This window comes from Vulpes lagopus, chromosome 6 (genome assembly GCF_018345385.1).
Source record: "Vulpes lagopus strain Blue_001 chromosome 6, ASM1834538v1, whole genome shotgun sequence".
Lineage (NCBI taxonomy): Eukaryota > Metazoa > Chordata > Mammalia > Carnivora > Canidae > Vulpes > Vulpes lagopus.
The window spans coordinates 133,558,193-133,575,485 of NC_054829.1; the positions used below are offsets into that span (position 1 = coordinate 133,558,193).

Consider the following 17,293-nt stretch of genomic DNA (forward strand, 5'->3'; position numbering starts at 1 on the left):
AAATGAACGCAGCATAACCCTCACTATCCCCTCTTTCCACCTTCTGCACAATAAACCCAGCAAATAAATTCTAGAATTTTCAAAGAGAGCTCCATTACTCCTACTCCAAGTCTATATGAAAATTATTTTTCAATTTTTTGGATTTTTATAAGAGGCCAGGAGTTGAGGTCTACAAACAGAAAACATTTTTTTTTTAAATTCTGATAATAGTCAATGGGTCTACTAAAGTATCCTGAGTGTCAAGCAGCAATGCAGTAGCAGATCTACCCATGATGGGTGTTGATCTCTTTGAGGTGAATGACCTCACTTGAAGCCTTGACTCCAGTGTCATAAATCAGACACTTAGCCTAATTAAGTATAAAAATATCTGATGTTTTGCAGCTGATAATACTTGACGTTGAGAGTTCCTGGAACCAGGTAGTAAAATATATCCAGGAAATGTGATCCCATGATGCAGAAAGATACCAGGTGCATCCTTGTTTCCCCTTCAGTCTAATTAGCCATTCGTCAAAAACAATGCGTGTTTGTGAACATGTCTTGGTCTCAAACAAAGACAGTGAGCATCTGAACTGACCTTAACATCTCTTATTCAAAATATCTCAAGTTTATCTTGACATTTACTTTAACAGCTCACCCTGTGCCGAGAATGGAAATTATTTCCATTGAAAGGGATGTAAGAACAACATCTTGAGCCATAATTCCAAAACTATCATTATCCTCCCACTGTTCTTCCTTCATCTGCCTTTATAGTGCTCATAACTCTTCACTGTTCCACTCCTGGTTTTCATGCTAAAAGTCAGGCTGTACAGCTATGATTCAGCTGCTTGCCTAGAATGATGCATTTCCTTTTACTATGCCTTGATGTTTGCAAAGTTAATATGTGTGGAGGTGAATTACACACTGTCTTTGCTTCCAGACCTCATTGTTTCATCATCAAAATGTGTCACAAAAGTCTTAAAACCTATGAGCATATACATCTACCAGTGGAATAGATGCAAAAAATTGACATCTCTCTGAATTACAGTTTCATAGAACAATGGCTGGAGATGGATGCTTAATATTGACCCGTTTCAGCAATAAGCAGACCAAGAATCTCTTGAGGTACCTCTGGACTGGCCAGAAGCAATGACCATGACCAAAGGTTAAAAGACAAGAACCCTGGATCTTACTTTTCTAATTCTAGCTCTACACTTCTTGATGTATGACACTAGAGCTGCCCCACCATAAAATGACAACTTTCTGCGTGACCTAGATTTCAAAATTATTGACATGAATGAATGTGATCCATATATACAGACAGCAATACCACATATCTTGTGCTACTTCACCTTGCAGAAATCAGTAGAAATTATTGTAAGTGATTGAGATCTTCATTGGCCTGAAACGAAGTCAAGGTATAGTGTTTAATTCAGATTATGCTGCTATTTCTTTCCCTCCTTACCTATAGAAGCCAGCTTCTAAGGTGGTCTCCTCCAAGAACCATCATTTTCTGATATGCACACACTTACATAGTCGTCCCCCACATTGGATACCTGGATATCCAATAAGATATTACAGAAACAATAGTATGTGATTTCCAAGCTTAGTTCATACGAGCCATTTGGCCTCTGCCTTGTTCTTTATCACTCACTCGGAGGGAAACCAGCTGCAGTGTAAAGAGGGCACTCAAAGGGCTAGCCCCATGATGAGGAACTGAGGCCTCCTACCAAAAGTCAGCCGCACCTGCCAGTCATGGATTAAGCCATCTTGAAAGCAGATCTTCACACCCCAATCAAGCCTTCAGATGAATGCAACCCCAAGTAACATCTTGACTGTTTCCTCATGAAAGACCTCAAGCCAGAAACACTCAGCTAAGCTACTACTAAATTTTAGATACACAGAAACTGTATGAGATAATAAGTGCTTGCTGGTATAAGTCACAAAGATGTGTGTGTGTGTGTGTGTGTGTTGGGGAGGGGGGTAATTTGCTATGTAGCAATAGATAACTAAAATATTCTTCATTCTGATGTTCTTTTATACAAGATTTACCTTTCCTTCAAACTTGATACTACACACCTAGTTTTCAGGGAAGACCAACATATAGGGCAGCCTGGGTGGCTCAGCGGTTTAAGCACCTGCCTTTGGCCCAGGGCGTGATCCTGGGGTCCCGGGATTGAGTCCCATGTCAGGCTCCCTGCATGGAGCCTGCTTTTCCCTCTGCCTGTGTCTCTGCCTCTCTCTCTCTCTCTCTCTCTCTCTCTCATAAATAAATAAAATCTTAAAAAAAAAAACCCAACATATAGATATGGCAAAATGGCTAGGGGTAACCGGAAGGGATGAACACTTTGATAATGACACGATTTTAGATAATTAATACTCGAAGACATACATGTCCATAGTTGCACCTATAAAAACAATGAAGGTCCATCTGAAAAATGTCCTCATCTGAGAAATTGTTTACAAAAATAAATGTTACATGCTTATCTTCATAATGTATATATAGCTCTAATTTATGGGGATCCATGGGTGGCTCAGCAGTTTAAGTGCCTGCCTTTGGCCCAGGGTGTGATCCTGGGGTCTCAGGATTGAGTCCCACGTCGGGCTCCCTGCATGGAGCCTGCTTCTCCCTCCTCCTATGTCTCTGCCTCTCTCTCTCTCTCTCTCTCTCTCTCTCTATGTCTATCATAAATAAATAAATAAATCTTTTTAAAAAATTAAAAAATCAAGAAAAAACTCTAATTTACTTGTAACACAGATTATTCCACTGTCTTATAATAGCCTAAGTGGACTACTGGTGATACCATTTTATTATGCAGACAGTTGTGAGTAGTGAGTTAATGTCCTGTCATTAAGTCCTGTTAACTGCCAGAATTGAGTCATAGATTTTCCACCGATAGTGAAACAAGTGAGTTAGATGGTTAGGAAGAACATCTGGCTGAAATACCGCAAAGGTCTAACAGTGCATTTAAACCAAATAGGGTTTTCTTTACTGGCAGAAAATTTCAAACTATTAATTGTGACTTTACTCTGAGAAGAGTATCTCAAGTACTAACATTATGGGAAGCACCCAGAGCAGATAATGTATCATTCTTTTCCACCTGCCTTTTATCTATATAAAATCAATTTATCATTAACATTTCAGTTCAATATTAAAAGGTAATAAAACTAGAGAAGATACACATTTACTGTCTACACCACTATCTTTCCAAGACTGAAATAACAAAAACAGATGAAGAATCACATCTCTGAAAACTAGGTACCTGTAGAATTTTTTGTGAAACCACTTAACCATTTCCAGCATTAGATTCCAACATAAGTCTGAAAACAAAGATTACTTTCTTAGTATTTTTTTAAAGATTTTATTTATTTATTCATGAGACACACAGAGAGAGGCAGAGACACAGGCAGAGGGAGAAGCAGGGTCCATGCAGAGAGTCCGACATGGGACTCGATCCCAGGACCCCAGGGTCACGCCCTGAGCTAAACACAGATGCTCAACTGCTGAGCCACCCAGGCGTCCCATACTTTCTTAGTATTGATGTGAATTTCTCTTAGGACAATCAGAATTCCTAATTAACCTGAATAATATTAAAGGTATTGAATTATACTTCACATGAGATTTTATCATATACAAATTTAGTTTCTGCAAAGGGCAGAAACATTCTCTTACGTAAGTCCTAAAACAATTTTTAAAGAGCTGTAGGAATTATAAGAAAATGAAAAATTCAGAAAGAATGAGATTCAAGTGTTTTATCTTTAAGCAAATAGCAGCAGAATTTCACCAAATATAAAATGGTATAAATGGTAGTGGTTCTGAAATGAGAATCAAGAGTGCTTTTCTGAAACACTCAAATGGACAAGGGTTAACTATTAACTCTTAGTACTAGATCTTACATATCTACTTCAAAATTTTGATATTTTCATTTAACATCTGAATTTAATATATTTGTAAATTGTCACAAGGGTAGAAATAAGGGAAGTTCCTTTCTGATATTAAGTTTGGCTAACAGTGCGTTAGGCATGGGCAATGAAAAATAAAGCATAAGTCAACAAATTTTTGCTTAATCAATTTTATTTATTGTTGTGTCAAAATTATACTCTTGTGACCCAAGGAGATATACCTAGTATTTACAAATATTCATATAAATTAATTCTTTAATAAAATTGCAAATAGATTTATGCTCAATATAACATTAAAGGGTTGAGTTCTTTTACTCTGAGAAATCATTCATGATTTAATTCTGGGAAATCTTATACATTGGATTGCATATATTTCCTATATACTATGAAACTATCATTTCCTTTCAGATATTTCACAATACCTGTTGAATGAAGTGAATGAATAAATGAAGAAAAAATGTTTCCAGCAAAATTAGTTTTGGAAATGCTTTGTCATCAATATGCTCCATTTGTTTGAAAAAATACCGTTAACCTTGTGTTATTTTTGTTTCTTCATTTCTAAAATTTTCATGATCAAAAAAGGAAACATTTTAACAAAGTCTTCCTTGGAGAAAGACATTTTGAACATTCTGGCTTAGTCAAAATACAACCATTTTCTTTGCTGCAAAAGCTTTCAGTCATTAGTATGTTAATGGGCACTGTGAATTGCAAGGAGGGTAATGTCTTATGAAATAATTCCCAAACTTATTTGACCATAGAAGCCTTTTTTTTTTAATAAAACATCTATTAACATCTCAAGGATCTTTTGGGAAATGCTGTTATACATCATAGCACTTAACTTTCTTTAATTGTTTCATGTAATTTAACTTGATTTCTCTGGTTATATATTCTCCATCTCCTTGGATGAGGACCTGTCTTACTCCTTTTAGCTCTACCTGTAATGAACATATATGTAATAAATACTTTGACAGCTTGTTTGATTTTTCTGAGAAATTGTTGTGCAAACCATTATACTCATCGTATAGGTTTTGGAAGGAAAGAAAGTAGTGAAGGCAATCCTTGTAAACAATTTTATATGGAAATAAAAAGCAAGATTCAAGAACACAAAGTATTTGCCACATTGGGACGCCTGAGTGGCTCCGTGGTTGAGCGTCTGCCTTTGGCTCAGGTCGTGACCCCGGGGTCCTGGGATCAAGTCCCACCACGGGCTCCCCGCAGGGAAACCCTCTGCCTGTGTCTCTGCCTCTCTCTGTGTCTCTCGTGAATAAGTAAATAAAATGTTTTAAAAAAAGTATTTGCCACATTAATTTAACAAGGATTAGCACTTTGCCATATTTGGTTCAGATTTTTTAATCTAAATGATAAGCAAAAGATTACATATACAATTAAGGCCAATCTTCATCCCTTTCTCCTTCCCCTTTCCCAAAGGTAACCATCATCCTGAAATTGGTATATGTTCTTGTTTGTATATTCACTTTAACTCATATGTTTGGATTCACAAATAACATCTAGGATTTGTGTGTTTTAAGTTTATAAAAATAGCATCACTTTGGTACACATTGTGATTTACTAATTATATTCTACATTACGTTCATGAGATGGATCCATGATAACGCATGTGGATTTTGTTGAACGGTTTTAACTGAAGGATTATATAAATAGAATATAAAAATTAATTATCCAATGACCTATTAGGAATATGTGCCTTGTTCTCGATGTATTCCTATTATAAGGACGTTGTGGTAAACATCCTGGCACATACGCCTTTGTGTGTCCGTTGAAGACATGTTTTGGAGTTTTACCTAGAAGTAGAATGAGCTGAGTCATAGGTACCTACATCATCAACTTCAGTAGGTATTTCAAACTTCTTTCCAAAGCACTTGAAATAAGTCACATGCTAACAGCATACCTCAGGAATTCCCAGGGGCTCACATCTCTGCAAATGCTCAGACGTACTAATCTCATGTGTGTGGACTTATATTGTGCTGATATACAACATTAATTTCCCTTATTATTTCTGAATTCTAAACATATTTTTATAAACATATCGGCCATCTGGTTTTCCTCTTTTGTGAATCATGAAGACTTGACAGTTAATTATATATTTCCTTAACTAATCCTTCACTGTTCAAATTCACTGCAAATAACTTCCCTGGTTTTTGGTTTAACTTTCTTTTTTTTTTTTTTTTTTTTGTATTTGGACAGGTGTTTGTGTTTACACTTGTGTGACATTTTACTTTACTCTTACATCTTATTTTTAAATTTTCAGTTTTATCTTTTACACTGCGGATTTTATTCCATCTGATACTTATTTGTGTGTTGTGTCATACAAGCATTTAATTATCCAAGTGACATTTCTTGATTAATCTATCCCTTCTGGACTGATTGCTAATGCCACCTCATCACATCCTAGGCCTTTGTAATACAAAGGAGATCATTAGCAGTTGAGAGAAGGGAGAAGGCTCACTATTGCACCACATGAGGGACTGCATGAAAGAGGTGGACTGGGGGCAGGGCCTGAATACTAGATGGGCATAAAGACATGGGTTTTGGTGAGAGACTCCTAACTCTGGGAAATGAACTGGGGGTGGTGGAAGAGGAGGCGGGCAGGGGTGGGGGTGACCGGGTGACGGGCACTGAGGGGGGCACTTGACAGGATGAGCACTGGGTGTTATTCTATATGTTGGCAAGTTGAACACCAATAAAAAATAAATTTATAAAATAAAACGAAATAATGATCAACAAAACAAAACAAAACCTTCATTCATATCCTTTCTGTGATACTCACTGCTAGTGACTTAATCTTGCTGCAAATGAACTTCTTCCCTTGTAAGCGGAGATAATACAGATGATCTAGTAGCATTATGTAGTGAGATAATACACGTAAGAGTGATTATTGTCTAAGAGTATTGTCTATTATTGATATAGTAGGTGTTCCAAGTAGTCAGAGTAGTGATTGTAGTTTCTCTTGTTGCTGGCAGTAGTGATAGGAAGAGTGATCGTACCTGGTGGGTCAGAGAGCTAACACGAATCTGAAGGACATGCCTAGGAAAGCAAAGACAGAACCGGGGAATTGTCTGAGTGTGAGCTCAGCATTGGAGACAACTCTCAGCTGCAGTTTGGAAGACGAGATGTAAGAGGAATTGGAGATACTAGTGTAGGACGGAGGTGCTCCAAGGAACACCACCAGTTCCTGAGGTCCTGTTAGAAATGCACACTCAAGACCCCAGACCTGCTGATTCAGGTACTTGGACCCACATGTGGCCCCATAATCACAACTGGTTTTAACAACGCCTACTGGCCTGCACGGGACTCTGATGATATTCAAGTTTGAGACCCACTGGTTTGGAACACGATGAGTAAGTAAGGTGATGCTGAGAAACCAGGTGAACCCAGCGTATGAAGAAATGTCGGAGGTGAAGATGTAGATTCCTCACTTAAAGGGTGAGATCTCCTTTCGGATGCCTTTCCTTGCTTCTAGTTATTGGTTTCACTGTACTGAATGGCTTCTCAATCTCAAAATCATTTCCTGGGCTTCAGGTCCCCCTAGTCGTCCACCTACTGGGCAAATCAATGCCAAGTGTGTAAGCCTTAATCGCTCTCTGTCCTTCCTACAACTCCTCACCTGCATCGTTCTCCTGTTTTCAGCGTGGAGGCTCCTGAGGGAGGGGAATTTGTCTGGGACAATTTCATCGAACATTAAATACCATGCACACTGACAGAGCTTCATAAATAATAAATGAGAACAGTAATAGCCTAGAACCCAGCTTTTTAATAGCAGGAATCCCTGGCCATTAAACATAAAACAGTTATATATATAGTTAAATGTATATGTGTATATATAACTATATACGGTGACCCTTCTCTGACCCCTGAAAGATAGAAGAACATGCTGTTTCTATACCATTTAAGAGCACTTTTATTTTTAAACCAATTTCATCTTGAAATCAATAGGTGTAAGTGTGAGAAAAGAGATGAGCAAGTAGCCAGCCACAGAAAATATTTGCTTATTTTCAGATGTTTTTCCATTGTGTTTTTAGGGACTTGTATCTACTCCTTGGTAGAAATCAAGGTGGAAAAATAATGAGAGATTTCATCATGACAATCTATCAGAGGTCTGGCTAGCGTATTAATTTTGGCCATAACATGTCAATCAGCTACAAAGGATCAGCTCAGCCACTGTGACAAGGATCAACAGCAGAGACATCTGAGCTCAGTTAATCTACCATGACATGCTCTGGGGTAGGATGCATACGGGAATATCACCTTCATTTTAAACCACTGCTGACTGCCTTGTAATATCTAGGGATCCATAATTAATAGCGAGGGATCCATAATTAATATCTAGGGATCCATAATTAATAAAATAACATCAATCTTCAGGAACTTGAAACATGTTATCTCCATCACTTAAAAATACAAGATAATTATGATGTCCTTCTTACTACGTCTTTCCTTTGCTTTATGATTTGTATAGTGATGCATGCACGCATGTGAACTTAGAGTCTATAAAATATATAGGACAGCATGTAAAAAGTAGGCCAAAAACATATTTTATTACCACTTTACATAAAATGTTTAACAATATAAACAAAATTAACCTAGAGTGAAGAAGCTTTAACTTTTAAAAAACATTTTGGATAATAGAATACCGATGCCTTTGTGATGTGAAATCATGATTCTTCACAATGAAATCAATGTACTTCGGTGTTTAATTTACCTGCAAGTGCAAGAACTTCTACCTGCAGAAGTTTGAAAGCAAATTCTAGGGTTCAAATTGACCATTAATATAGTTAAAATTTTTAAAAATATTACCCATTTGAATTTCAAATTCATGAAAAGAAAGAAAACACACACAAAAAAACTAGCAAGGATTTTATCTTGGTAGAAAATAATGCATGATTTTTGATTCATACATATTTATTTTCTAAATTCCTTGCCCTAAGGAAGTATTATTATTATTCACTACAGTACCAATGTTAGTAATAATAAGATACAAGTGAAATATGTACTTGGATTTGCATGTCATCCTTGCATGGGGCCGTGCTAATCTCTGTATCATTTCGGTTTTAGTATATGTGCTGCTGAACCAGGCACGGACTAGGTACTTGCAAATAGTCATCAATCTTATCCAAGCTGTACTAGATTCCTTCTTACAGAACTCCTACAAAAACACGTTCCCACACAAACACATGCACAGAAACATGAACACCACCTTCCCTAGTGATCAAGAAATAAGATGCTGATACGAGCAGCAGCAAGTAACAGTGATAACCGACGCTGCTTTGCTATTTATAAGCCTGGACGGGTGGTAAACGCGAGAGCGAGGCGTGCTTCAGGAGTCCTGAATCGATGAGCAGAGTCCATCACATGCATGTACTCCCTAGGCAGAGTTTCAAAACTTTATAAAAACCACTTTTCTTTTTTAGAGGGAGAGCATTTTGCATTGCCATCCCCGAAGCAACTTTACTGTGTAGTAATACATCGACTAGAGATGGCAAGTTAACGATTCATCTCACGTGATCATTGGGATGGTCTGTACCAGCAGCTCTGAAGGTAGGATCCCCAGATCCCGAGGGATCCCGGGAAACTTTTCAAGAGTTCTGTGAAATCGAAGCAATTCCCAATACATCATTTGTCCTTTTTACTGTGTTGGCTTGTGTCCTCTTTCACTATGTTGGCATTTGCACTGACGGTACAGATGCAACAGAATCACTGAGTGCTTACAACCGATTGAGGCAGTAGAGCCAACTGGTACTAGCAGACTATGTCGCCTTCATCCCCATGCACTATAATTCCAGTTTTAAGAATATCTTTGATGAATTAGTAAAAGTTCTTTATTTTTTCATTAAATCTTGGAACTTAAGGACACACTTTAATATTCCGTGTGACAAAAATTAAACATATCTATAAAGCACTTCTATATATGAAGTAGATAGCTGTATTGGTTATCCATTTCTGAATAGTTTACCCCAAAACCTAGCAGCTTAAAACAACACACGTTTAATATCTTGGTTTCTGTGGGTCAAGAATTCAGGTACTGCTTAGCTGGGTCTTCTGGCTCAGGTTTCTTACAAGGATGCAATCAAGGTGCCACCTGGGACCACAAACACATCAAGGTCTAACTGGGGAGGGATCCATTTCCAACCTTATCCATGTGGTTGTTAGCAGGATTCAGCTACTTGAGGTCCTTGGACTGAGGTCCTCAGTTCCCTGCAGCTATTGGCCAGAGGGCACTCTCAGTTCTTGCCAGGTCACCCTCTCCGTGGGGTCAAGCATTTGAGAAGAACCAGAGAGACAAATCCAGCAAGATGGAAATCATAGTCTTTTATAATCCAGTCACAGGAGTGACACCTCCTCATTTTTGCCATATTCTATTTGTTAAAAGCAAGTCATCAGCTCCAGCCCACATTCAAGGGGAGAGAGTGACACAAAGGCATGATTTCCTAGGGGTGAGGATCATTAAGAGCCATGTCAGAAGCTGCTGGCCATGTGGTCATCTCCGGGAAATACCGTTCACGTTGTACGTTCTTTTCATTATGTACCATTTTTACATGAGAGAATAATTTACCCGAAAAACATAATTATTCAGGCTTATTTTGCTGATATTTGCAGAATCGAGTGTTTCTTGACGACAAATTGAGTTTTGATACTTCAAGGAAAACAATGCTGATACTCAAAACTCAATGGAATTTGAATATTCAAAAGAATGCTAGAATTTTGTGTCTGGCAACAGTGTTTTAACAACTTACTGACATAAAATCCTTTTTAAAGGTTTTGTTAGCAATACTAAAGAACTGAGTTTTGATCTTGTATAATGAAATGTGTTAACATTTAGAAGATCTGCAAAAGCCAATGAGTCAATGTTTTTCAAACCACCAAATGGATGCCTTTCCAGAGTCAGGCCTACGTGCGTTTACGGGCAAGACAGACCAATGGCCTTAGCCATCCTGACAGGTGTGAAGTGTATCTCATTATGGTTTTGATTTGTATTTCTCCGATGATTAGTATCGTGAACATCTCTTCAGGTGTTTGTTGGTCATCCAGATGTTTTTTTTGTTTTCTGTTTTGGAAAAATGTCCTTTTGAGTCCTCTGCCCCTTTTTAGTTAGATTATTTGTTTTTTTTGGTTTTGAGTTGAATAAGTTATTTATGTATTTGGGATATTAACCCACTATCAGATATGTCATTTGTCAATATCTTTTCCAATTCAGTAAATTGCCCTTTTGTTTTGTTGACAGTTTCTTTAGCTGCAGAAGCTTTTTACTTTGATTTAGTCCCAGTAGCTTAAATTTGCTTTTATTTTCCTTGCCAGAGGAGGAATATTTAGAAAAATGTTTCTATAGCTCTTGTCAAATAAAGTGTTGCTTATGTTTTCTTCTAGGAATCTTACGGTCGAATGCTGAGAAATGTATAGAATTGTTGAATCATTATATTGTTAATGCCTGAAACTAATATAACACTGTATGTTCATTATACCTGAATAATAAAAAAAAGACACACTAATGGATCTCATGTAACAGTGAGAAGTTCATTAATATGATTTCAGTTCTGCATTGCAACTCATCTTTAAAAAACTACTGCTTACAGAGTTCTAGTGTAATATCAAAGAAGAATATCCACAATTATCTGAAAAGGGTATTAAAATACTTCTTCCTTTACAACTATATAATATAATTATGAGAGGCTGGATCTTTTCCATATACTTCAGCCACAACAAATGGCAACAGTTTGAATGCTGCAAAAGCAGATATGAGAATCCAGCTGGCTTGTATAAAGCCAAACATTAAAAATATTTACAAATATCTATAAAAGGGCCACTATCTTCATAAAACTATTTTTGCTTTGGAAAATACAGTTTTTTTTTCATGAAAATATTTTTTATGTGAACATAAAGTGGATTTACTTTTAAGTGAATTATTTAAGAATGCCTATTTTAATTCCTAGCATGATCAATATCGATAGATAACCCCACATAAACAAGAACTCTTTGGGATATCAAGATTTTTTTTAAGATTGTAAAAAAGATACTAAGATCAAAATGCTTGAGAATCTTTGAGCTAGATTTACTATTTAGGCAAAATAGACCCCAAATCTCAGCAGCTTGCATAAAACGATCTCTTACTCACACTACAAGTCCATTGGTGTCGGCTGAGGAAATGTGCTCATTATTTTCTCAGGAGGCTAAGCTCATGGAGAGAATGTCTCATCAAGACTCCACACTTGTGGGAAACCTGGTTGTGCAGTTGGTTGAGCATTAGATTCTTGGTTTCAGCTCAGGTTGTGATCTCAGGGTTGTGGTCTCAGAGTCAGGGGATCAAGCCCCACTGTGGGCTCCATGCTTGGTGGGGAGTCTGCTGGGATTCTCTCTCCCTCACTCCTCAAATAAATAAATAAATAAATAAATAAATAAATAAACTTATATAATATATATAATATAATATATATATAATATAATATATAATTATTTATTTATTTATTTATTTATTTATTTATTTATTTATTTCAAGGTTCTACACTCCAACAAGAAAAATGGCAGTATGGCAAAATTCACAAGGGGTTATAAACTTCACCTGGAAGTTACCTATGCTACTTCTACTAACTAATCATCTTTCTAAGAAAGCCGCATGGTCACACCTAACTTCAAGGGGACAGTAACACACAATCTCACCATATACCCAAAAGAAAATCCATAAACATTTAGAGAACAACCCTGACTACCATGTATGCCAATTCCAACCCATACATACCTGAAGCACTGAGTGAAAAAGGATTATGAGGCTGCATCTTAGATAGCTCCAGAAGCTTATCAGTTTTTTATTGCTGTTGAAACAAACTATCACCAATTTAGTGTGTCTTAAAGCAACAGAAATGTGTTCTCTCCTATGGTTCTGGAGGTCAAACATCCTAAAATCACTGTGGGCAGAGATTCATTTCTTCTGGTGTCTTTAGGGAATAATCAGTTTTCTGCCTTTTTTGGCTTCTAGAAAATGTGAATTATAGCAATATTTATCCCTTAAACCAAAAGTAATTGAGTACCTAAGGAATATTTTCCTTAAACCAAAAGTAATTGAGGGCAGCCCCTGTGGTGCAGTGGTTTAGCACTGCTTGCAGCCCAGGGCGTGATCCTGGAGACCCTGGATCAAGTCCCACATCGGGCTCTCTGAATGGTGCCTGCTTCTCCCTCTGCCTGTGTCTCTGCCCCCCCCCCCTCTCTCTGCATCTCTATGAATAAATAAATAAATAAAATATTTTTATAAAAGTAATTGAGTACCTGGTAGATATGAGGCACTATTCTAAATGCTGGGGATGCTAGGCTGAACAAAAGTCAAAGCCCCAACTATCATAGGGCTTACACTCCAGCAGAAAAAAAGAAAGAGGTAACTAAACTCACATATATGTTAAGACCTTGATATGTACAACCAAGATAATTAAGGCAGAAAAAAGTACTTGAGAATGATAGGAAAGGTGCTCTTTTAGATAAGTGGTCAGAAAAGGCCTTTCTGATCAGACAATTATTGAGCACATCCCTGAAAAAAGTGAAGGAACGAATCACAATATCTGGAAGAAGAACATCCAGGCATTAAAAATAGCAACCAAGAAGTCTTAATGTGGGAGGATGCTTGGAATGTCTGAGAGGCAGCAAGGAGGGCAGGGTGTGAGCTCCTTGATGAGAGGATGAGAGGAGGAGAGGAGAGGAGGAGGTGAGCCCACGTGCAGTAATAATGCAGTGTCCTTAGGGCTATGATAGGGACCCAGCCTCTACTCTGGGAGGGACAGCCAAGGAACCATCTACTTGCAGGAGTGTTCTGCTACAGGGGATGTTGCTCAAGGGTCACTGACTACTGTGGGGAGAATATAACCCTGGGGCAAGCTTAAACGCCAGAAGACTAGTCAGAGGTTATTGCAATAACATAGGCCGGAGATGATGTTGATTTAGATGAAAGCTGTAATGGTGGAGGTGGTAAGAACTGTCTGGATTCTGGATATAGTTTGAAAAAAGTCAACAGACATTCTAACGGATAAAATGATGAGGGTATGAAAGAGTCATTGCCAAAGGAGTCGTTACCAAGAAAAGTGGTCACTCTTTAAAACAGAGAGGAAAGCAGAGGGGAGGGAGGAGGGGAGGGGAATCGGAAGGGGAAGGGGTAGGGATGGGAGGATAGAAGAGGACAGGAGGGGACGGGGACGGGAGGGAACAGAAGGAAAAGGCCTTCATCCAACTTCTCAGTTGAAACATGTTTGTGTCAGAATGAATAGATTTTCCTGGGAAACTAATGCTGTGACTTAGGGAAGTTCTTGGATATCAGCCAGAAGAATGATAAATCTTACATAAACAAGACATGCTTATCTAGCATCAAAAACTTGGGGAAAAAAAAAAAAAGACTTGAAATGGTGTTAGGTCAATCTGCCACGGTAGCTGCTGGTGCGCATTTGCGTAGCCTATGAGAAATCATTTCTCTTTTATGAGTGCAAGGTGATGATGTAGCTTTCAACACTATTATAACGTGATTTCCTATTATCTGAGCCACACCTGAGTAAAATGGCCCTGGCCTTCTCCGAACAGAATACAGTTTCTCTTGAGCAGATTTTTTTTAACAAGCCTGTATGAAGGTCACCTTTGCTGCCAATTCCACAGTCGCAGGCTAAGGGGAAAGACCACACCAAATGAAGCAAGACCCTAGTGAGAGGTGGACGTATCTCCAAAGGAGACAGAATTTGCAAAGGCCAGTTCTCAATTTCTTCGCAAAATACTGACATTAATGCATTGATTAGGCTGGATAAAATTAATAAGCAAACAAACACATTATTCATCCATTTTTAGTGCATGGGAAGATTTTAAATACATGATTTTTTTTTTTAATTTACTTTTGTCTCAACCGCCAGACGTTGAATTCTGAGTCAGGCTGCACTGAGAACAGACCTCAGAAAATTGTGTTACAGATATCTCATTTCTATTTTCAATTTATCACCACGTTCCTTTCATTTTCTGATTATTACTAGGATGTATCCCCTTGTCCCTGATGCCACCATCACCATCCTGGAGCAAGCTAGCGTCATCGGTGGCCCAGGAATAACGAGGTCCTCCCACCTGATCTCTGCACCCATCTCGCCCAGCTCCAATCTTTCTTTGCAGAACAACTGGGATGATTCTCTTCAAAACTCAAATTGCATATTATTTTTCAGCTTAAAAGCATTCAAAGGCCTCCTAGTCCACAGGGTAATGAACATCCACTGGAGACCTGTGCATGCATGTGACAGGCCTCTCCACCCCCTCAGCGGGAGGCCACTGTTTCTCTTATTGCTCTTGGCTCTGCCCTTTGCAGGCCTCGCTCAGCTCCCCAGCATTCCGGTGTCGTTGCACAGGCTGCGCCCCTTGCTGGGACAATGTTTGTCTCCACCTGCTGCTAGCTCCTCTCTCTTTCAGGTCTCTAACCATCCTGTTCTTTTTCAGAGAACCCTAGTCTCAGTCAGAGAACCCAAGAAGATGAGATCTCCCTGTTACATGTTCTAATCATCCCCTGTTCCCCCAGCTCATAGCACTTCTAAAGGCAGCAACTTTCAAGTGTGCAATTATTTGATTAATGGTTGTCTCCCTTACCAGACAGCAAGCTTCGAGAGGGAGGGACTCGACGTCAGTTAAAGCTCAGCAGCCTGCCACAGAGTAAGATAGATACTCAGTAACTATTTGATGAAAAAAAAAAAAAGGCGCATATAAATTATTCACAAAACAAAGGAAACATTTAATAGAAGTTAGTAGAGTAAGAACGGAATATATCAAAATACTTGGATAAACACGAAACATATATTTAGAATCTAGAAATTTACGTAATCAGCTATAATTGTGAAATGGATAATTGGATGAAAAGAGGCTTGGTAAAGTCAGATCTTTTGATTTCGTTCAAAGGCAACTCACCTGTTCACCCGCTGCCTTATGTAATTGGAGAAAATCTTACAATTTTTTGCTGTATATTAACAGCTATAAATCATAATGGTAAGTATGAGGATTTTTTTTTTATATATATTAGTGCTAAGAAAGAGATTCCGATGCCGCTAATTAATGCACTTAGAAGGCAAATGAAACACACGTCAGGAACAGAGCCTCAAGAAATAAGTGAATCAGAAAATCATTTCAGTGCATGGTGCCCAGAATTATAGGTCTAAAAAGTGATTGTGCCATTCACCCTTTTATCTTTGGAGGACAATGTCCAAGATGTATTGCAAATATATCATCCGTCTTACAATCTGAATGAGTTCAATCTCAGTTGCATGAATACACGCACGAGACAAATGCTCTCCGTGCTCAGCAGCAATCTTAAAGCTTTTCTTAAAAGACAGTCTGCTTTCAAATCAGCGTAGGACAAATTTGTGCATCCTTCCAAGAGGACTGTACCGTGGCTCTCTGATCTTTATTTAGCTTAAAGATTCAAAACAATAAGCTCTCCAACATTTGTCGTGATATTTAACAAATAGAAACCAGTGTCGCTCTGGATTCTAAAATGTACCAAAACACTTCTAAAAAATCAAATAAAAACAATGTCGAGTTTTATAGTTGACCCCAAATCTCCCTATGAACATAGTAAAAATGGTTGACATTTTTAGGAGTAATTCTATTTTATTCTATTCTATTCTATTCTATTCTATTCTAATTTGTTTATTTATGTATTTATTTGAGAGAGAGAGGGAGTATATATATGCAAGACACAGTGAGTGGGGGAGATGGGTAGAGGGAGAGAGAGTCTTACGCAGGCTCCACGAACACAGGGCTCAGGGCTCAATCTCGTGACCCTGAGATCATGACCTGAGCTGAAATCAAGAGTCAGATGCCTAACTGACTGAGCCACCCCGGGGCCCCAGGGGTAAGTCCACTCTTAATCACTTACCTCAATTCCCAGATTATACTCTTTACAAGACTAGACTTAGAAAAACAGTTTTATTTGAGGAACAAAGCGAGGTGAAACAGAGCAAAACTGTAATGCAAATTTCATCTTGACCTCATTAGCAAAATGCTTACTTACTTAAACAAATGAGATAATATGTTCATAAGAAGCTGCAAGAATGTGACCTGCCTTTAAAAGTTGTGAAGATGATCCATGAACACCCAAGCCTCACCCTTGCCTCTGAACGCGTACATCCAAGGGCCACTGTGCTAGTCATCAGTGCCAGTCACCAAATATTGAGTAGATGCTCTGATAATACACAATTCGCAAGGTTTCTCTGCCTTTGCCACTGACTGGCTGAGCTGCAGATTACAGAAACTCCTTCATCTTCGTCTCCAGCTGTAAAGATTTTGATTAGCACCCCAGCCAATCCACTGTGGACGTGTATCTTGAGGGAGAAACATGCTTTTGTTCTTTTAAGCCTTTAAAAAGTTGACTTTGTTTTTTCTTTTTTTCTTTTTTATTATTTTTTAT

General features: G+C 38.2%; 1 protein-coding gene and 1 non-coding gene across 6 annotated transcripts in view; both read right to left on the bottom strand.

The window, feature by feature from the left end:
• The window catches only part of INPP4B (inositol polyphosphate-4-phosphatase type II B), a 707,856-nt gene that overhangs the window by 421,144 nt on the left and 269,419 nt on the right, over positions 1–17,293 (bottom strand). Inside the window, exon 1 of one of the 5 annotated variants that reach the window (XM_041758015.1) lies at positions 15,481–15,532. The exons of the other annotated variants lie outside the window; for them this stretch is intronic. The gene's annotated coding sequence lies outside the window, so the exon portion shown is untranslated. Of the gene's footprint in view, positions 1–15,480; positions 15,533–17,293 lie in introns of those variants that run through there. 5 annotated transcript variants of the gene reach the window in all.
• LOC121494021 lies at positions 8,873–8,976 on the bottom strand. The gene has a single exon (XR_005988667.1). It is a non-coding gene; the product is annotated as a U6 spliceosomal RNA (small nuclear RNA).